The sequence below is a fragment of the Cyprinus carpio genome, chromosome A24 (assembly GCF_018340385.1).
Source record: "Cyprinus carpio isolate SPL01 chromosome A24, ASM1834038v1, whole genome shotgun sequence".
Lineage (NCBI taxonomy): Eukaryota > Metazoa > Chordata > Actinopteri > Cypriniformes > Cyprinidae > Cyprinus > Cyprinus carpio.
In genome coordinates this window covers 8,534,523-8,558,736 of record NC_056595.1, presented here as the reverse complement: position 1 = coordinate 8,558,736, position 24,214 = coordinate 8,534,523, and positions in this window count along the sequence as shown.

Genomic DNA, 24,214 nt, shown 5'->3' with positions numbered 1-24,214 from the left:
GTTGACACACTAAAGCATCAAGTTACTGTGACTCTAACTGATGCCACTGATGCCCGGACTAATGTGACCAAATGATTACAGTCCATGTTTATCAGTGGCTGATTGTTGTGGCGTACTTATCACAAACAGCCTTCATCTGTGACTGTGCACTGAATATAGCTCAGTGCAGGTAATTATGAAAATGTGTAGCTGTGTGAGATTTTGCTGTTTGTGTAGAGATATGAAGTTTGAATGTCCTTATGTGTGTAGTGCTGTTCTCTTCTATATGATACATTTTTATTTTTATTTTATTATTATTATTATTTTCACTTTTTTGTATATTATTATAAAATCACCTCTGGTTTCATTTTACTCCTTCTTTAACACTATGTGTGATTCAATGTGTTCACTGATAGAGAGGGTAGAAAGTGGATCTGGCACATTTACTAAACAATGCCTTTAGTCCAAATCAGAAAAAAGGGACAGTAAATAACTTAATTCTGCAAATAAAGAAGACGTCCAGCCTTTAAGTAACGCCAGATTTTGAATCTGTAACTGAAGGCACAGATAGTTCCCAGGGTTGCTTTGCTTTGCCTCACAGGATTCAGGCCATAAATCGATCCCAACCTACTATCTGTCTATCCTGCCAGCACACATCATGGCCTGCTTCTCTGTACACCACACTTTACACTGCTCTTATCTTAATAATTTGTAAATAATTTTGTCCTGTTATTTTCTGAGTATCTGTATTTGAGAAGAGTGGGACATATATACAATTGGTTTACAGCCCTTGGTAATTCAGACAAACAGTAGATTAATTAAAATTGATTTTTAATATGACAGGCTGCTCTTCTGTTCTTGCTCCTCAAGATGTTCTGAGTGATTTTCAATGCATTGCTATTGGGTTGCTTACTGAAGAAAAATAAATAGAATAAAATAAAATAAAATCTACCTAGTCTATGATAATCTGATCTAAAGTTCCTCTTTTGATTTTTTTTTTCCTTTCACATATTGTATTATTGAAAATCCTTCTTATATGATTGCTAACAAAAGGAAATTGCACATCTCTACCAGCCACATAATTTGAGATATCACTTATGTCCATAGCACAAACATTGAGGGATGAGTTACGAGCCAAAGTGTAATTAGAGATTTGTTCTTATCACAAACCCTCACTGTGAACAATAGTACAAATTCTAAATGTAACACCACAGATGAATGTAACACATTACCTTAATTTTTGCCTCACATTTCAAGTACATGTTCTCATGTCACACTTTCTTTAAAACAAACCTCAAGAGATGGAGATATGGCAATAAAATTAGTTTTGTGGCAATAACAGATATCACATTGCATTAGACATTCTCTCTAGAAAAGCCAGTCTGTGCAGGCGGCTAAAAATACATCTGTTCATATATCATTGATACGTTCATTAGAGAAGGGATGCAAGTCAGGATTTATTTGCCACGGTGGCGTAATGCGGCTTGACAGGGATGTGTCCCTGATACATTAACTCTGTCTAGTGTGTTGTGAATATAGGGATGTAGATGTTATGTTTCAGCCAGTTGTGATTGCTTGAATGTTGCACTGAAAATTTGTATTACTAGCACTTCCCTTATTTATTGCACCCTTAAGATGCATTGCTTGTTATTTACCTTATTTGTAAGTTGCTTTGGACAAAAGCATCTGCTAAATGAGTAAATGTAAATGTAGAAATGGTTAAATTAAATGGAGTTATTTTAAACTTTCTCCTCATCAAAGAGTCATAAAAAAAATGCATCATGGTTTCCACAAATATTCCATAAAAATAGTATATTGAGCACCAAATCAGCATATTAGAATGATTTCTGAAGGATAATGGGACCTGAAGACTGGAGTAATGTCTGCTGAAAATTCAGCGTTGCCGCCACAGAAATAATTTACATTTTAAAATCTATTGAAATTGACAACAGTTATTTCAATCTGTTTTACTTCAAAATATTACTGTTTTTGTATGTGTACATATTGTATATATGGTCAAAATTGTGAAAGAAAATTCACTATGACCTTAAAAAATGCATTTTACATACACATTTACATACACGTAATGCTTTCTTTTTATATTTAGATATCTAACTTTTTCCCCTCCTTTCAGAAATGCATCATTACCACTGCACATTGTCCATATCACAGTGAATGCATATTAGTATATATTTTATAAAAAAAAAAAAAAAAAAAAAAGTTTTTTCACCACTTGCAAAATCATGTCATCCCCAGATCTCAGCACCACAGCCAGCTCAGGTCTGTCACTATGTGTTGTGGGATGGACGAGAGAACACGTACGGCAGTGTGTCTCCTCCCATCACTGCTTGATTTATCCTGCCATCCACGTCCTCATCTGTCTCAGATCAGTCTGACCATGTTCCTGTTCAGTGTAATGTGGTTTTCCTGTGTGTACCTACATCCCTGTCGCCAGTGGCTCTTCCTGAAGGCTCAACACGTCCCCATCAACAGGTGAGACATACGTGACCCACCGCAGAGAACAATCATTCGCAAACACACAGTGTCAAGCTCATCATTATTCCAAACACACAAATACATGCAGAAATATTCCAGGAGAGGATACACTGACCTTTACAAATGTCTACTTGCAATAATTCACTGGAAACACACACACATACACACAAATATGCATACAGGTGATCCATGCGCTGTTGTCCATATGTGTGTACATTTATATGCATGCAAACAAACGCAGACGTATGCACAATCTTTCACAAGACTTGTCTAAAATTTACCTCATGAGGGGAAAGTTAGTTGATTCTAACATGCGGTGGTATGGCCTTTAAGTGTGCATTATTTGGAAAGAATCTTATTGTGTGGACATGTTTCATCATAAACCCTGTGTGATACCACAGCATGGTTCTGTTTTGCATGTGGTGTTAATTTAATTTATCATCCAGGAGTCATTCAGCGAATATTCTTACGCACAAAGTTGTGCTGTTTCCAAACAAATCTGATCATTAAATTGTGGAAAACGACTGACAGAAGATAAGAGGAATGTAGAGAAGGACAGATGAGGGAGAAACAAGTGGAAAACACAGAGCCAGGGTCATAGGCTCATGACATGTTCCACATGTCTGTCCATTTGTCCGCTGCAAGCATTTCTCTACAGGGCTGGTGACCACAGTAGCAGTCAGAGATCAGCTGCAAACTGACAGCACACACACACACACACACACGCTTGCACGCCTTGCAGTCATTAGCATCTCTCTCTCACACTACCCCACGCACATTTCATTACCCCCAGCATTCTCACAAATACAACCCCCCTCCACTCCTACACACACAAACACACTCCAAAATCAGCATACAATCTCGCAGTGCCAAATGAGTCCCACCCGTCTACACAACAAAATGTGTTCTGTGGATTTTATTGCACCACAAGCATGTGGAAAAACTCTTCATTACCAACACAGGTCCTGTTGTAAACGCTAGCGTGAGTTGCATTTGGTGGCTAGATCTCTTAACGTAATTTACAGCAAAGCATCCTAAAACAGGCACGAAGAGTCCGTATCATATTTGGCAATGGAACACGATTACAGATCTGATTCTGTCACATACAGAATAGAAGTAAATCAAATCAGACTGAGTCTTGAAAGCATTGGAATAAAGCTGAATCTTGAGTCAAATCAAAGTTAATCTCAGACTAAATAAAATATAACAAAACTGATTCAAGTTTAATTTATTTTAATTGAATCTAATTTAAATTTGACTATCAATCTACAATATCATCTTAAAAATTATTATTATTATTATTATTATTATTATTTTAAGATATATAAACATACAGTAAGTGTTGGAAAGTTTCACACAATTGAAATGCTTGAGAGAATGGTAGAACGTCTGGAGTAGTGAACATGTGCAGCAGAAATGGGCTGAATATGTGAAATGAAGAGTGCAAAAGATTCTCAGGTAACACTAGAGAGGGATTAATAAGCAGAGAGATGATGGTAGATTAGGAAAGACGTGCAAGTGTATGTAAAAAAAAATAAATAATAATAATAAATAAAAATATATCAGCGTAGGTTCTTAAACATTTTTTTACAATAAATAACAAAATAATAAATAGCAACATACAATAAATGCAATAGAACAGAGATACAAATTAAATAAATAAATTAAACAGTACTTTAAAGTGCTTGTGAAAACTGTATTACTTCCTACTCACTCTTAACCTCAACATTGTTCCTGACACAACACATACCCTTCCACATGTCATCTTTCGACGTAACCTATGCTCACTCTCACCCTCCCGGCTGTCTGCTATGGTTTCAGTTTTGCTTCCTTCCCCTAAACTGTTGGCATCCAAATCTTCAATACTTATCTTGCTTGATCTGTCTGCTGCTTTTAACACGGTTAACCACCAGATCCTCCTGTCAACCCTATTGACAAAGGGCATCTCAGGAACTGCACTCCAATGGTTTGAGTCTTACCTATCAGATAGGTCCTTCAAAGTATCTTGGAGAGGTAAGGTGTCCAAGTCACAACATCTACCTACTGGAGTGCCTCAATGCTCAGTTCTTGGACGACTTCTCTTCTCTGTCTACATGGCATCATTAGGATCTGTCATTCAGAATCATGGCTTTTCATACCACTGCTATGCTGATGACACTCAACTCCTCTCATTCCATCCTGATGATCCGACGATAGCTGCTAGCATCTCAGCTCGTCCAACAGACATTTCTTGCTGGATGAAGGACCATCACCTTCAGCTCAACCTTGCCAAGACAGAACCACTTGTGGTTCCAGCAAACCCATCGTTTCATCACAATTTCACCATCCAGTTAGGCACATCAACCATAACTCCTTCAAAAACAGCCAGAAACCTTGGAGTTATGATTGATGATCAGCTGACTTTTTCAGACCACATTGCTACTGTCCGGTCCTGCAGATTTGCTTTATTCAACATCAAGAAGATCAGGCCCTTTCTTTCTGAACATGCTTCACAACTCCTTGTTCAAGCTCTTGTACTGTCCAGGCTGGACTATTGCAATGCTCTCTTGGCAGGTCTTCCAGCCAGTTCTATCAAACCTTTACAATTAATCCAGAACGCGGCAGCAAAATAATTTTTACTGAGCTGAAAAGAATGCATGTCACACCTCTTGACTAACAAATAGCTGCTCCCATAAAATTCAAGGCATTTATGTTTGCCTACAAAACCACCACTGGCTCTGCTTCAGACTTATATTCTCTCTAGAAGCTTGCATTCTGCAAGTGAACGTCGCTTGATTGTGCCATCCCAAAGAAGCACAAAGTCACTTTTACGGACTTTTGAATTAAATGTTCCCTCCTTGTGGAATGACCTCCCCAACTCAATCCGAGCAGCTGAGTCCTTAGCCATCTTCAAAAATCGGCTAAAAACACATTTCTTCCATCTTAATTTGACCCTCTAACTCTAGTACTCTCTAATCTAATATCTTCTATTCTTAAAAACTACTACTACTTTCTAACTAGTTTTCTACTCTTTATGTATTCTATCTGTTTTCTTTTCATTTATTATACAATTAACAAAAGCAAAAAAAAAAAAGACCTCTAACACTAGCTTGCTCTATTCTTTTTCTATTCTGTTTTCTTTTTATTTATTATATTATTTAAAAAGCCTTTGTTATGTGTACTGCGTTAAGCTAACTGAGACTTGTTATAGCACTTGTATATCATTGCTCTTTTGTTGATTCTGATTGCTTCCATTGTCCTCATTTGTAAGTCGCTTTGGATAAAAGCAAAATTCTGTGTGTATTAGCTCAAGAAGAGAACTTAATTTGCTACTCGCATGCAGTCTGAGAGGTGGCTTTATGTGCACAAACAGAAACAATTTGTCACAGTGTGCGAGCACCACATTGAGTTCTCTTTCATGCCATCTTGTGCTTGAATGACTTAAATCACTCAAATTTTTATACTGCCAAGACTTAAAAACGTGAATATGATAAATATGATCATTCAGATAGGTGATGGGGGTGGGGTGTCAAAAGGCCCCCTAAAAAGGATCTAGAACCATTCCGCCCCTTCCCATGTTTGAATTTAAATTTTATTTAATTTTTGCTTTTTTTCAGTATTGTTATATATGTATAAACAGATAACTCAGTTTTACTTTACATCCTGCCTAACAACAACAGATATTTTGGAATTCGCAATAACTGTTATAACTGTTATATTATTTATTTATTTATTTTATTAATATATATATATATATATATATATATATATATATATATATATATATAACTTCTATATATTTATTTATTTATTTATTTATTTAATTACTTGATTATATTACGTTGTGGGCTAAATCAACTTCTCATGATGTCTCTGGGCAGATTTGGGTTGGGTGCTGTCTACCCTGGAGGAGGTTCTGCTGGTGCTGCTGGGCCCCCTGACCTTGAATGCAACTACGCTAGTGCTGCTCCTGATCAGATGGGGCTGTCAGCTAGCGTTTGGCTCACTGCCCTCCTTCCTGTCAAAGTTTATCATGGCTGCGGCAGTGTGGACAGTGCTTGACCCTCTGGCGGTCTTCGCTGTGGATGCCATCCTCGGGGTAAGTCACTTAAAATAACGTAGACACTTCTGCACTGTAAATTGAAGTTTTACATTATCTTAGCAAAGTCACTTTACAAATGAAACTGAATGTGAGGGCAAGGATGGGATAGACAGACTGTAGAGAGAAAAAGATTATTCAGGATTATAGTTGTATTTTTGGTTGAATGGCGTTTTTTTTTTTATATATTATAATACACTATACATTCAGAAGTGTAGAGACATAAAGATCATCATTCATAGGATCTATTCTGAAATAGATTTCAGAATATAAAATTATGATTATATAGACTAGTGCTGAATATCAAGATATGGATTAAAAACTAACGTGGCATGACAGGTTTATTTTATTTCATTTTTCATGCATATTTTATTATTGTGTGTTCACTTGTGAAAAAAAGTACACTTTAAATCTTAAAACTATATTTTAAGACTGTGCTTGCATATAATGCAACATTAATTAAATAAATGGTACTTAGAATAAACTTTTAAAATGTGCACTTTATAATAAATTACAATTGCACTTTTAGATTTTAAATGGACTAAACTTCAGCATCATCACAAATTTCTAGGTCTCAGAAGAAATCACATTAATATACATTTTAGTTTCCCATAAATGCTTTTCAGTATACTTTAGCCATATTTCAAAGACAATACAAGTAATTATGAAATTACATATAAAGATGTATTAAGTCCTATGTGGATCAAAAAAGCTAATGTATAATACATTAACATTTACACAACATGTAATAAAGTGTCTTTAAACATTGCATTCAGTTCACACTGTATATTCTTTAAAGTAATTTATTTCCATAATACATATTTATGTTTTATTTTATTTTTTTCAAAAGTATGGAAAAGTGTACTTCTTTCACAAGGTAAAAAAATGGTTCCCCCAAAACCCAAAAAAAAAAAAATGGCTTACATGCTCTCCTTATTAGAACTTGATTTTTTGTTGTTGTTGTATTTTTTATTATTTTTTATTTTTTTTTTGTTTTTGGTACATAAGTGATACTTTGAGACTTTGCATTTGTTCACAACATGTTTATTTAAAAATAATAAATGTTGGTGTTTACACTCTGTATATATTTAAAGTGGTTTTTAATGTCTGTAATGTTTTTCATTTAAACTGAATAAATAACGGGACAAACATCACAAATTAACAGCAAAATTAAATTACCAGAAAATTAAACAAACATTAGTAGTGTGAAATGTTTAGATGATCAGACCTGACCTGACCTGTTTTTGAAATCATGGAGACCCCAATTTAGATCCCAGATGATAATCTTGTTTGAGTTGTAGCAGTTGTTTTTTATTTTTTTTTTGTGTTTTGTCATTCTTCTTCCATAAGTTTAGTCAGAGACTAACTCCTTAACATTAAGCAACACATCACAGACAATATTTTTCCAGTTTTTGATTTTTCAGACATTTTGTTAGACATTCTAGTCGGAGGTACAGTTGTGTTATTTGTGTGGCTTTCGGACTGCACTTCCAAGCATTCCTCTCGCAAATGTCCATTCCCTTCCTAACAAAAAGGATGAACTACTTCTCCTCACCACCAGAGACAGTAATATATTGGATCACTGTTACACTGCAATAATGGATGCATATTACTCTGTCCCATGAGCAGCTTTGGAGCTCTCCGCTCACTGTTTGGTTCATCTTATACTGACCTACAGGCAGAAACTGAAATCGGCTAACCCTGTTTTAGGGACTGTAAAAATATGGACTAATGAAGCAGAGAGTGATTTACAAGCTTGTTTTGACCTCACTGATTGGAGTGTTTTTGAAGCTGCAGCCACCGATCTGGATGAGTTCACAGAGACTGTAACTTCATATATCAGTTTCTGTGAAGATATGTGTATTCCTACCAGGACATTCTTATCATTTAATAATGATAAACTGTGGTTTACTGGAAAAATCAAACTCAAAGCTTCGTCACGCCAAAGAGGATGCTTACAGAAGTAGGGATAAAATCTTAAAAAAAAAAAAAAGAAACAGACTGACAAAGGAGATCAGAGTGGCTAAAAAAAAAAAAAAAAAAAAAAAAAAACCTACTCGGAAAAGCTGAGAAAAGAGCTCTCAGCAAATGATCCAGCATCAGTATGGACTGGTCTGAGGAGCATCACCGTGTACAAGACACAACCCCCACAGTCTGTGGAGAATCAACAACTGGCTGATGATCTGAATGTGTTTTATTGCAGGTTTGAAAAGCATAGTCTACCACCCCCCATCCGCTCTGATCTGCATTTCACAGATTCACTTACCATACCTGCAACTCCCCTCCCTCCCTCCCCCACCATTCAACCTGCGCTTAAGGTCTGTGTAGAGGACGTGAACCGGCACTTCAGGAAGCAGAAGTCTAGAAAAGCTTCAGGCCCAGATGGTGTTTCACCTGCCTGTGCTGACCAACTGGCCCCCATCTTCAACAGATCATTGGAGCTGTGTGGGGTTCCCTGCTGCTTCAAACGCTTCACCATCATCCCAGTTCCCAAAAAGCCCCAAATCACTGGTCTTAACAACTACAGACCAGTAGCTGTCATATCTGTGGTCATGAAGTCACTTGAGAGACTGGTCCTGGCCTACCTGAAGGACATCACTGGATCCTTGCTGGATCCTCTCCAGTTTGCCTACAGAGCAAACAGGTCTGTGGATGATGCAGTCAACATGGGATTGCAATACATCCTGCAACACCTCGACAGACCTGGGAATGTGTTCTCTCCCCACTGCTATTCTCGCTCTACATGAATGACTGCACTTCAATGGACCCCTCTGTCAAGCTCCTGAAGTTCACAGACGACACCATAGTCATCGGCCTCATCAAGGATGGAGATAAGTCTGCTTAAAGACAGGAGGTTGAGCAGCTGGCTGTGTGGTGCAATCTTAACAACCTGGAGTTAAACACTCTCAAAACTGTGGAAATGATAGTGGACTTCAGGAGAAACCCCCCTGCACTCCCCCCACTCACCATCATGAACAGCACTATGACTGCATTGGAGTCATTCAGATTCCTGGGCACCACCATCTCCCAGGACCTGAAGTGGGACTATATTGCAAAAAAAAAAAAAAAAAAAAAAAGGCCCAGCAGTGATTGTACTTCCCTAGCCAGCTGAGGACATTCAACCTGCCACAGGAGCTGGTGAAACAGTTCTACTCTGCCATCATTGAGTCTGTCCAGTGTTCGTCCATAACTGTTTAGTTTGGTTCAGCTACAAAATCAGACATCAAGAGACTACAGCGGACAGCCAGGACTGCTGAAAAGATTATTGGTGCCCCTCTGTCCAGCCTCCAAGATCTCTCCAAGGTTCATTAAACACCATGAAATCATTTCTAGATACATTTTGGTATAGGAGTATTATTTTCTTTAGGAGTATGATCCTGGATAAGCTCCAAATTATATCAATCTGCAGCCAGATTTAGCATGCAGGCCAGGACACATACATTGATGATGCAATGTAAGTGCTTTAAAAAACAAAGGCAAATTAAAGTGGGATAGACAAAAGCTCCTGATGACATGAGCACAAAAATTGGTCGCAAGAAGACCCTCTCCTCTAAACAAACCTAGTTCAGTGCATTTATTTTATAGGGGAACTCACCTGACCTTGACGAGGCATTCATCATTTGCCAGGTAAAACTGTACAAGAATAAGAGAGAGAAAACAGAAGGCTGCTGGCAGGGCAGCCAAGCAAGTGAGCAGAGGGATACATTAACATATATACAACATACATACCACACATTTATATTTAACAGAAAGCAGCAAATGCTGTGTTATAAATGTAAATGACTTGACATCTGGTTTCTCCCTCATCCAAGCAATAAATGATGTCTATCTTCAGAAATTGAATTACACAATAAGAACCAAAATGCAGTTTTCTCTTTAGCATTGTTTTTGCTGTCAACTTAAAGAGTTTTTGTGTGACCTTCCTGGTGGAAGTGTTAAAAGTGTCACAATACTGCAGTCCACACGATTCAGAGTCTGAGATTATGGCAGTGTATTTTTGGACAGAGAACCCCTGAGGGACATCCAGCCAATGAAGTCCTGTCCACCAGCACATAAGCATCATAAACAGGCCCTATCAAGAGCTTTCTGCTCATTACCGTCATCTCACAGCCAAGTGTTGATGTAATGCAATTTGATTTAATACTCTCATGAAATTAAAGAATGAATAATCAGAGAAATGACAAGAAGATGAGCTGAAATCACCTTCACAGGGTTTGTTAATATGCATGACAGACATAATGAACATTGGGGTTTATGATTATATTTTGCTGGAACCAAATTGTGATGTGTTTTGTAATAATGTCCACTAAGGATCATGCACAATTAAAAAAAAATCTTCATTGTTCAAATTGCTGCTACTGGGCAAGAGAATGATGCACAAAATCATTTGAACAAAAATGGAAAACTGTTGGTTTTAAGGCTAAATATGGACCAAGAAGTCAAGAAATGCATTTGTCAGATATAGTTATGGAATTGACTGTTTATGGACTATGTACCATCCCTGCTTTGAAAAGGTTGGTCTATAATCACACAGACTGCAGTTTTAAGAACTGGAATTAAAACAAAGGACCCAAAACTGTAACAAACTGATTTTTCACTAATCAGTGCAGAATGGTATCAGAGAAAGAGCTTTCATCTTATTTCTCAATGGCTGGGTTTTTATCCCACTCTGGATGGACAATATTAGGTGTCAACCATAGAGGTGGGTGATGTCTCGTGCTTGTGATGGCAGGGTTGGCTCATGTAACATGGGTTAAGCTGAAGAGTGGCTGTGCTGTGTGAATGTAGGCCAGCAGTCTGATTGTGAGTAGGCTTGCACATTTTTATGGGTTATCTGCTTCTATTCACTTTGTGGAGAGAAGCACTGACACAGTGTCTGACCTATTTCTAAAATAATGCCTGAGGCTATACACGTATAGATAGAATGAACTGTTATCCGTTTTTAATTACATTTTAGCAAGCCCTGATTCACTCCCTGCTAAGCAGAAAAAAAACATGTTGTGCATTTTTTCATTCTGTTTGTCAGAAAATATATAAACACAAACAAGCATTTGATGTGGGACTTGGTGAACAGGTTATTTTGAAATAAAAGGTGAATAGTGATAGTGAATAGTAAATAGTGAATAGTGAATAGCACAACTGAAGTGTCTGTTTTTAAAACATTGAACACTGAATTAACTATTCTCCTCTTCAACATCTGGTTGGTTGAGGGGCTTTCGGGCTGACAGTCTCATTGGTTGAGAGGCAGATTGATTCAAGAATGTGCTACGTCTCCTTGGTTTTTGTTTGAATCCTGATCCCTAAATTTCTTCGTGTTGAAATCAAGAATATTTTGTTACAGACAATTTCAAATGGTTAATGGCAGGATTGTTCAGTCCTGCTTCTACCTTCAGAGTTCGGTATTTAAAACACTTTAAAGCAGGGTTACTGAACTCCGTGGACTCGATCTCCAGGAGCAGGACTGAGCACCACTGCTTTATTGGGTCTCTTGGTTTCTCATTCCTAGCATTATCTAACATCAGAACAGTCCTTTAACTGTTAGCTAGACGAAACAACTGTATGTAGCCCACATTCTCAGGACATTATTGGACTGTCTGTACACCTGTCATTAAGATGTATTTGGATGTCTTAAGTTATATTAGAAATGCACACATGAAATGTACTTATAACTTTTACTGCTGGATGTTATCAAGTTCTACTGATAATGGTCCAGTGCCATTAAGATCACACTGACTACACACAATCACCCTCATACAAACTCAAAATGTTTCTTAAAGGATGTCTCTCCTTTTGGAGTGTTGTCACCCTTTGACACAGTGTTGTCGTCTCAGGCCCAGGCTCACGTTTTGAGCAGGTGGTTAAGAGAAGAGCTGCAGAGTTCTGCTGAAAGCATATCACTAGGTGCACCGTGCACCGATTGTTAAATTGAAACCGAAAGTAAAACGCGCACATGCATTCAAAAGTGATTTTAATATCGCGTTTTGAGAGTGACTCCCTAATCCACGCAAATTATGCTACGTAACATATCTAGGCTGTTATTTGTATGTAGGCTATAATAGGTTGTGTAGTTGTCTATAGCTCTGCATCATGCTTGAAAAAAAATGGTCTCTATTTGAACTTTGAATATAGAGAGAGTACTTACTGTTTGTACTTAATAAAATTTCAAACAATATTTTTTGTTATTTATACTGTTTTTATGTTCAATTTGTGAAAAGGAGTTCAGTCAGGAGGTCAAAGAAACTCATGGTTCATGTACAGTTCTAAGGTTTGAAGAGACTCACATGAAATGATACAGGAGAGAAGTCAGTCAGCTGAGCAAAACTTGGGTGTTGTTACTGCATATGATAATTCATACTCGGAAAGTAGAACTGAAATGACATTTATTACAAGATGATTAGTTACATTTAGCAGACACTTTTATCCAAAGCGACTTACAGTGCATTCAGGTTATACATTTTATTACCAGTATGTGTGCTCCCTGTGAATTGAACCCACGACCTTTTGCGCTGCTAACGCAATGCTCTACCACTGAACCACAGGAGATTTTGAGATTTTATTTTATTTATTTATTTATTTTTAATTTGTAAAAATCTTGTCTTGTCTTGTGTCTTGAATTAAAGGGATACTCCATCCCAAAATTAAAATTTTGTCATTAATCACTTACCCCCATGTCGTTCCAAACCAGTAAAAGCTTCGTTCGTCTTCAGAACACAATTTAAGATATTTTGGATGAAAACAGGGAGGCTTGAATGTGTACCATAGACTGCCAAATAAATAACAGTTTCAAGGTCCAGGAAAATATGAAAAGCATCGTCAGAATAGTCCATCTGCCATCAGTGATTCAACCGTAACGTTATGAAGCGACGAGAATACTTTTTGTACAAGAAGAAAACAAAAATAACAACAACAATTCCTCTCGTCTGTGTCTCCCCAAATCAGTGTAGCACCATTTTGTCAATTCTGACCAGTATGCAGATGGGGGTCAGAATTGTGTGAGGACTAATTGGACTAATTGCCAGCTCATCTGTATTGTCAACTTAGTTTGTTACTTATAATATTATTATTATAAGTGATGTGGCGTGTAGCAAAGTATGGTGTCCCATACTCTGAATTTGTGCTATGCATTTAACCCATCAAAGTGCACACAGCAGTAAGTAGTGAACACACACACACTATGAACACACACACACAGAGCAGTGGGCAGCTATGTGCTGCCGCACCTTTGGAGCAGTTGGGGGTTCGGTGCCTTGCTCAAAGGTCTCACCTCAGTCGTGGTATTCAATTCAATTCAATTTAATTCAATTAAATTCAATTCAATTCAAATTTATTTGTATAGCGCTTTTTACGATACAAATCATTGCAAAGCAACTTTGCAGAAATTTAAGTTTCTACAATATTTAGTAGTAGCTTATCAGTGATGACTGTCAGTTTATATGCATACGGCAAAAATGTTCGAAAAAAAAAATCAATTAAAGACGTAAACAAACAGATGATTAACACTATTAACAGCAATTATGCAATCAAACTTATAGCAAAATGTGGTAGTTCTATATGTTGTTTCAGGGTTAGCATCATCTGGGGTCCTCTGAGGGGTTGGCATTATCTCTTCTCAGGTGTTCTGGATCCAGACTGGAGCTTGTGTAAATCCTAGTCACCACGGGATGTAAATCTTGTGGCAAAACAGAGAAACAAATAGAGACATAATTAGCATAGCTGCTGTTCCAACCAAGTAAAATTAATTAGTTTAACCCAAGCTAAAGAATAATAATGTGCATTTGATCAGATATAAAATTATGAGATGCATTATTTGAATGCTTGGCCAAAGAGATGTGTTTTTAATCTAGATTTAAACAGAGAAAGTATGTCTGAACCCCAAACATTATCAGGAAGGCTATTCCAGAGTTTGGGAGCCAAATGCGAAAAAGCTCTACCTCCTTTAGTGGACTTTGCTATCCTAGGTACCGCCAAAAGTCCAGTGTTTTGTGACCTTAGGGAGCGTGATGGATTGTAGTGTGGTAGAAGACTAGTTAGGTACACAGGAGCTAAACCATTAAGGGCCTTATAAGTAGCAATGAGATGCAGCCTTGGTCTGAATGGTTTTGAGACGTGACCTAAAGATAACGACAAGTTAATAATATTGAGAAGCAGTTCTTCTGCTATAGGTAACAACTCTTTTAGTAATTTAGTTGGTACAGGATCTTATAAACATGTTGTTGGTTTAGATGCAGTGATAAGTTTATTTAGCTCTTCCTGTCCTATAGTTGTAAAGCACTGCAGTTTATCTTTGGGTGCGATGGATAGTATTAGACGCTGTAGAATCTACATTTGTTGTTGTATTTCTGATGTTATCTATTTTATCAGTGAAGAAATTCATAAAGTCATTACTATTTAACTGTGAGGGAATATTTAGATCGGGTGGTGTCTGGTTATTTGTTAATCTAGCCACTGTGCTAAATAAAACGCTCAAGACTACGAGTTTCTTTCTTGAGAGAGTGGTTATTACTGTTGTACCATGGCACAGTATGTTTTTCTTTAACCTTTTTCAATTTGATGGGGGCAACAGCTTCTAATGTATTAGAGAAGATAGTGCCCATGTCGCCAGTCATTTCGTCTAGTTCATGTGTATTTATGGGTACACTGAGCAGTTGAGATAAAACAGGCAGGTTATTTGAGAATCTGTCTTTGGTGGCTGGAACAATAGTTCTGCCCGGACGATAACGCGAAGCCATATAGTTAATATCATCAATACGCAGAATGCATGATACAAGGAAATGGTCAGTAACATCATCACTTTGAGGTACGATATCTATATCAGTAAGATTGATTCCATGCAATATAATTAAGTCTAGCCTATGATTAAAACGATGAGTGGGCCCGGTGACATTTTGCTTTACTCCAAAACAGTTTATTAAGTCAGTAAACGCAAGTCCTAATGCATCATTTGTATTATCAACATGAATGTTAAAATCTCCGAAAATTAGCGCTTTATCAGTGGTAACCAACAGGTCTGAGAGGAAATCTCCAAATTCTTTTAGGAATTCTGTGTATGGCCCTGGTTGTCTATACACAGTAGCCAGAGCAAGAGATAGAATAGATTTCTTTTGCATATCTGACAGTGTAACATTAAGAAGAAGTATTTTGAATGATTTAAACCTGTATCCTGTTTTCTGGGTAACATTGAGAATATCACTATATATTGTTGCAACACCTCCCCCACGACCAGTCTGATGGGGCTCATGTTTATAACAGTAGTTTGGTGGAGTAGACTCATTTAGACCAATATAATCATTTGGTTTTAGCCAAGTTTCAGTAAAGCAGAGTACATCAAAACTATTATCTGTGATCATTTCATTTACAATAACTGCTTTGGGTGTGAGTGATCTAATGTTTATGAGCCCAAACTTTAGAAATTGTTTTTGTTCATTTATTTTTCATTTTTCTGGTTTAATCACGATAAGATTTTTTCTAGATCCTACATTAAATTTATATTTTGACTATTCGGGGAACAGACATAGTCTTAATAGATTAGACAGCGCAAGTACTTCTAAGATTTAAGCGGGTAGAACAAAAGCCATCATAGCAGTTATTTGAGAATTGGCTTACTAGTCATATGGAACGTAGAGTCCTGGAGCTGTTGTCCGAGAGGAGTTCCGCTCCGACTCTGCTGGGGTGCAGGCCATCAGCGCAAAAAAGCCTAGGACACTCCCAGAACAGATTCCAATTATTAACAAAGAGCAGTTTCTGTTCTTTACAACACGACAATAACCATTCATTTAGGGCAAAAAGTCTACTGAACCTTTCGTGTCCTCGTCGATACGTGGGCAGTGGTCCTGACATGATGATCGTCGCCGCGGGCATTGTGCTGCGCACCGTCTCGATCAGGCTCCTGAAGTCCTTCTCCAGCGTCTCCGTCTGCTGCTGCATGGTGTCGTTAACCCTGGCGTGAAGCACGACCACTCTGGGGCTCTAGTCGGCCTACAGGATTGCGGGTATCTGTGCAGAAACATCGAGAACACGAGCACCAGGGAAACAGTGAGTGTGCACTGTACCTTCGGCTAATGTGCGTGGACGTGTTGGACGATGGAGTCTCTGACGATCACATCGTCGTGTTCCGTCTCGCGGAGGGGAGCGAAGCGGTTCCGTGTGGAGATCTCGAAGACCGGAGTGGGAGAGGTCATCGCCCGGGGCCTGGCTCGTCCTCCGCTGCGGATGCACCCAGGGTCTGTGGTGTCCCAGCACCGGAGTGAAGGACATCTGGGCAGATTGCATCCTGGGTGCACCGGCCCTGTGCAGAGAAACACACGGGGTAGAGGTGGTGGGACTGTTAGCAGCGCGCTGTATACTTACCACGGACTTGTGAGCGTCAGCCCGGGAGGTCTCCAGCGCGGCTCTCCGCTCTCTCAGCTGGGCCTGTCTCTGCTCCAGGACCCGAATTTGCTTCTCCACGGCCTCCAGCTCGAGCTGCACCGAATGCAGCTTGAACGTGACGTCACATGCACTCAAAGGTAGACATACATCCGCCATTAAAGCAAGTGAGTAAAGCAGTAGTAATGTGTGTGAATTGAGTATTAGCAATGCACACGGGTTTAGCGACAACCACGCTGGCCATGCTAATGGGCTATAAGCTATTAGCGGACTCGTGAAATCAAAATAAAACTAGTGATAACAAGCCGCTCTGATTGTTTTTGTTGTAGAATATGATAGAGGATATATTCACACGTTATAGAATGGAAATGATGGTGTATAAAATAGATTTCAAGAATAAAAAATAGACGATAAAGAAATAACGTGACGGAGCTCAAAGTAGAGGCATACGGCAGCAACAAACAGGAAGTGACGTATATTTTATTCTAAAGATAATGACAAGTTAATAATATTGAGAAGCGTTTCTTCTGCTACAGGTAACAACTCTTTCAGTAATTTAGTGTGTACTTGATCTAATAAACATGTTGTTGGTTTAGATGCAGTGATAAGTTTATTGAGCTCTTCTTGTCCTATAGTTTTAAAGCACTGCAGTTTATCTTTGGGTGCGATGGATAAAACTGAAGTATTAGACACTGTAGAATCTAAATTTGTTATTGTTTTTCTGATGTTTTCTATTTTATCAGTGAAGAAATTCATAAAGTCATTACTATTTAACTGTGAGGGAATATTTAGATCAGGTGGCGTCTGGTTATTTGTTAATCTAGCCACTGTGCTAAATAAAAATCTTGGATTGTTTTGCTTGTTTTCTATGAGCTCGTGGATATGCTCGGCCCTGGCAGTTTTTAGAGCCTGTCTATAGCTGGACATACTGTTTTTCCACGCAATTCTAAAAACTTCCAAGTTAGTTTTTCTCCATTTGCGCTCAAGACTACGAGTTTCTTTCTTGAGAGCGTGGGTATTACTGTTGTACCACGGCACAGTACGTTTTTCTCTAATCTTTTTCAATTTGATGGGGGCAACAGCTTCTAATGTATTAGAGAAGATAGTACCCATGTTGCCAGTCATTTTGTCTAGTTCATGTGTATTTATGGGTACACAGAGCAGTTGAGATAAATCAGGCAGGTTATTTGCTAATCTGTCTTTGGTGGCTGGAACAATAGTTCTGCCTGGACGATAATGTGAAGCCATATAGTTTATATCATGAATACACAGAATGTACGATACAAGGAAATAGTCAGCAACATCATCACTTTGAGGTACGATATCTATATCAGTAAGATCGATTCCATGCGATATAATTAAATCTTGGGTATGATTAAAATGATGAGTGGGCCCAGTGACATTTTGCTTGACTCCAAAACAGTTTATTAGGTCAGTAAACACAAGTCCTAATGCATCATTTGTATTATCAACGCGAATGTTAAAATCTCCGACAATTAGCGCTTTATCAGTGGTAACCAACAGGTCTGAGAGGAAATCTGCAAATTATTTTAGGAATTCTGCATACGGCCCTGGTGGTCTATACACAGTAGCCAGAGCAAGAGATACGATAGATTTCGTTTGCATATCTGACAGTGTTACATTAAGCAGAAGTATTTCGAATGATTTAAACCTGTATCCTGTTTTCTGGGTAACATTGAGAATATCTCATATCTCGTGTAAGAAAATTTCCCAGGCAAGTGTGCTGAGGCCCGTACACGACCATACACTTGAGATGCACAGAGATTTACGGATACAGGATATTTCTGATTGCACACACAAGACGTGTTCAGAGATTTCCAGTATACCAGCCCTCATAAAAATTAACCATGGTTTTATAATAGTAAAAGTGTATACTATGTTTTTTGGCAATTTAACTGCTATTTATATAATGGCAGTTTTACTAAAAATAGGCTACCATATAAAACTATGGTTAGTGTACCATGGTTCATTTATGTTTACCATGGTGAGTACAATAATCATGTTTTTATTTTTATTTTTTTTCTGTACCATGGTTAATGTCGTAATTAAGGGATCAAGCACTATCTTGTTTTTTGGGGTGTATATCGGTTAAAAATGAATCGTCCAGTCATTTTAAATCTGTAGGCTAGTTTAAATGAATCCTAGCTGAATGAATCTAAACAAGTCGTTTTAACAGAATCGCAAAATTTGAGTTAGATTAATAAAAGAAAATCCACACTATTCGCGGTAGTGCTGTATCTCAGGGTTTGTTGTAGTTTGGTAATAGAGGTAATGAACATTAATATATCACACACTGACATTCTAGGCCTCGCATTTAGAGCTGATTCACACGAGACTTGCAACTCTTGATGCCCTTGAATGAAATCTTTTTGGAATTGACTCACTGTTCTTACCCCTCCCGCCGCAGCTGTTGTTTGAATTTGCGCGGGTGCGCTGACAGGAGAGCTTGTGTTCTGCAGTGAGGGGCTACTGGCTGACAGCGTTCGGTAATTTCTGAGAGATTTACCTCAGACAAATGTAAGTGTGAATACATAAAACCATTTTGAAAAAAAATGTTTACAAGAACATAACATTAAATGTTGTTTGATGTAGTAATATTGTTTTATCTGTATTTCTAGCAAGAAGTTGTTTCGAGCCGTTTATTCCCACTTCAGGTGCTTCGCTGATGCGCGCGCTAATTTTCTGAGAGATTTACATCAGACGAAGGTTAGTATAAATACATAAAACCATTTAAATAACTTTCTTTTTTCAGAACATAACATTAAAATTGGTTTAGTTGTATTATTTTCTCTTCAGTGTTGTTTCGAGCCGTTTAATCAAAAGCGGCCTTCAGTCAGCATCCAGAGAGATTTATATCAGAAGAAAGTAAGGAAGAATTTACAGAAACATTTTAAATAAGCTATTTACCAAAGCTTAATGTTAACTGTTGTAATGGATCTATTTGAGTGGGTTTATGTTGTAAAATTAGTCTAGATATCTTGATAAACTGCTAACTGGTAACTTAGTTAGCAACTGCTATGTACATTTTTAAAAGTTAGCTTTTAGTACAATATACTTGTTTATTAATTAATGTTAGTTTAGCTAGCGTGCTTTGGTTGGTAACATATTCCCCATTGGCAAATATGCAGACACATTCTGCTCATCTGATTTCAGAGGCTACAAACACTGCAGCTGTCTTCTGATTCACCGGAGACAGCCTTGGAGGAGAAATGGTATGTCTTCATTTGTTAATATATTATCATTTTCAAAGTGATTTAGAGAAAGTGTGTTTTATTATATTTTTACAGGATCTGTTCCCAGACCCAACCATTCATCTGAAGGACTGTGAAAATATAAACCCTTTGAACCACTGGTGATAGTTTTTACATAAATAGAAAGAACATGGCAGAAGATGATAGGGGTATTGATATTTCACTGAAATTAAATATCATTTAATTACATTTAGTCTGCTAGTCAGAATTATAGCTGATTAAATAAAAATAAATAGTGGTTCATGTTTCATTTGGGATAGTGGTTCATGAGTCCTTTGTCCTGAACAGTTTAAATGGCCGCTTTTCTTCAGAAAAATTCTCCAGATCCTTCACTTTCTCAGGTTTTCCAGCATCTTTTGCAAATTTGAACTCTTTCCAGAAATGAATGTATGATTTCAGATCTATTTGTTTACACTGAGGACAGTTGAGGGACTCATACACAACTATTTCAAAAGGTAAACGCGTTTATTGATTTTCACAATTTATTAAGAGAGACCAGGTGTAAACTACTTGAATTGGATGATCAGGGAAAAATACTAATTTTTTCTGAAAATCAGTATTAAAAAGGTATGTAGCTTCTGAAGGGCAGTACTAAATGAACAGATATGATCTTTAAACAAAACCAGAAACATTTACTTATCATCCTGTTTAAAATGTACACCCCTAACTCTTAATGCATTGTCCTTCATTTTTCCTCAGAGTGAAGAGAAAATTTTTAGTAATTGAAAATTATTATATGAAAATTATTAGTCATTGTCGGACAGGGGCCAAATATGCAGAAGATCCTGGAAAACCAAAGAATTTGTGGGACTTGGAGGATTTTTCTGAAGAACAGCAGGCAGTTGAATTGCTCCGGACTCAAGAAAAACTATCCCAAAAACAGCTGTGGGTCATCCAGTGTATGTAAACTTTTGAACATTTTTATAAATTATACATTTTCATTTTTATTAAATCAGTAAATGTAAATATCTATTATGTAAAATTGCTTATTCACGAGAGTAATAAATGAAAATATCATACATTATGATCCCTCTTATTTTGTTATAATGATTGCATATTCTGCTAGGGCACAGATGGGCAAACTCCGTCCTTGAGGGCTACTGTCCTGCAGAGTTTCGCTCCAACCCTAATTTAACAGACCTGAAGCTAATCAAGGTCTTCAGGATTACTAGAAGGCTACAGGCAGGTGAGTTTGATCAGGGTTGGAGCAAAACTCTGCATGGCAGTGGCCCTCCAGGACGAGTTTGCTCATCTTTGTGCTAGGGGTATGTAAACGTATGAGCATAACAGTATCTTCTGTAGCTTATGAAAGGCAGAATTAAATGAAAAAATATGGTATGTTCCTGATGGTGCCATTAGAGTAATATAATATTTTTACTTTACTATCTAAATAACATAACCAAATCACTGTCCCGACTCTACTTTGCAAATGTATTCATTTTTGTGTTTGTCTTTTGGTTAGTATAATTTTTTTTTGTTTATTTTCAAAATTATTTTATTTTTTAATCAGTTTAATGATTTACTTGAAGTGTTTGCAAAATATTTAAAATATTTTTCTCAATCTAAATTATGTTGCAGTCCTGCTGAGTTTGTTTAATAATATTTGCAGTCCTGTTAAATGTTTGCTGTCTTGCATTTGCTGAAAAATAAAAATTGAGTTTTGTTGATGCCTTGCTGTGTTTGTGGCTTTGTTGACAGTTTTTATTAGCGCACTTGACGCATTTTTGTATAGAAGGCCCGTAGCATTTAAAACATATTAAGTGTACAGTAATTTATAGACGTTTCTGACAGTGTCCAGAAGTCAGAAATGCCAGAGCACAGGAAAACTGCCGGAAACGTTCCATTTACGGGTTTGTGCGCTGAGGTGAACAGTGCAGAAATGCACCTTTTCATGCAGCGATAATTCACCCCAAAATTTAATTTTTGTCATTAATCACTTACCTCCATGTCGTTCCAAACCCATAAAAGCTATGTTAGTCTTCAGAAAAACAATGAAAAATTTTTTGGATGAAAACCTAGAGGCTTGAAACTGTCCCATAGACTGACAAGTAAATAACAGTGTCAAAGTCCATAAAAGGTATGAAAGTCGTCTTCAGAAAACTCCTTCTGCCATCAGACATGCAATCTGGGTTATATGAAGTTTGAAATAAAACAGCGCATCCGTGTGGCGCAGATGACACAGAAGAGCATACACAGCATATGGTGATATGGATATTATAAAACCATGACATACAGTAAGAAATATAAATTTAAGTGGAAATAAGTGCATATTAAATGCATATTAGTTTACATTTATATTTGTACTAAGCATATAATAGAATATGTGTACTCTGTCAGGATTTTTTTCTTTTGATCATAAATGAATGGGTTTTTGTCATATATCCATGCATGCTTAGGTCATGTATGTGCCATAGCAAAGCAATCATCTCATGCTTTTTTCTCTTGGTAGAATGATGGATTGTTACATTTCACAAAGCTTTACTGCTTTTCATCCTTTATACTTTGCATGGTAGATGTTTCACTTTCTGGAATGCTCATTACCCTTTTGAGCAAGAATAATCTCTTTTCCGTGGGAGAGGGTCAAGGTGTTTTGAAGAGAAGCCAATCTGTGTGTTTTCAGGGCTGTTTATTCATGCACTGACTATGAGCGATGTCTAAGGAGGTACCACATTAAGACTCAATATCAGTAACCACACTGTAGTGGTCATATGACTCACAACTTCCTCACCAGACAGAGATTCAGATACCTCTATAAGCTCAGCTTCTTTGAAGAACATTAGGATGTAAGTAATGATCTGAAGAGACAGTCTTCCCACAAAAACACAAGCAAACAAGCCTCCTACACTACCTTATGATTTTAGAATCCAACATTCAATGCACCTTCTCTGTGATGAATGAGAGAGGAAGCTTTATTTAATATGCTTCAGAAGCTTAAGACCCACTAGAGGTCCAAGATGTCTGTTCATTCCAGCTTTTACTTGAGTAGAATGTAGGGGAGAAGAAAATACCAGAATTAGTTAGCAAATGTGTCAAACCTTTTCAGTTATGCGATCCTTCTATCATAGACCAGAGTCATTTCTTTTCTGCTGGTTGACATTGATGGGTCAGGCCTGCTTTTCTGCCGAGCTGAAGCTCATCAGAATTTCCCTCTGTTGGAAAGGTCAGATGAGCTGTTTGTCAGACGTTAACAGCCTTGACAGCAAAATGACCAAGATGTCACAAGGTGGCATAAAACCCATTTGAACTTTGAACTTCTCTCCTGCAACTTTGTGACAAACCAAGAAATAGTTTACTGATCATCAGTTTATCTTAACATGCCCTCCATGTCATTGAAACCCCTTAATAGTTGCTAAATTCTAACATTATATGAGGAACAGATGGAAAATTATGTTAATATTTATTGGGGTCTCTCAAATATCAATCACATTAGTGTTCATTAAAAAAAAAAAAAAAAAAAAAAAAAAAAAAAAAAAAATCGATAGCCGGATCGGCTTTCACCATGGAGCTGAGTCCAGTCTGGGGTTGTCACATGTCTAGGGTTGCAGCAACCCCTGGCTGATCCTTTGTCAAATCTGCCTGCCGTTCCTCGTTATAGCCACTGGCTGCCACTCACGCAAGCCCCCGGCTGTTCATCACTCAAGGCACTTGCCATTCCTCACTCTTTGCATGGACAGTCTGGCACTTCTGACTCAGGGTATGTAAGTAGGTTTACATATATAAAAGATTTGCCACTATTGATTCAAACATGAGTTTTGAGCAGTAGAGTAGGCTTGTTGTTTGTCGTTTCTCCGATCACAAATGCAGACATGGTTTTATGTTTAGGCGGCGCGATATGCAACGCAATGCGTATAATCAGTAATTATGATCAGTAATTATGTCCCCACTGAATGCAACAACTGCCTCGTTTGAGTTTTATTGTTTTTGTCCTGTCATGCCGGTGTTCTGACCGGGACACACCATAACAGTATATGTTGAGGGACATAACATTTCCGTCAGACGCTTGAAACATTTTACTAATCACAAC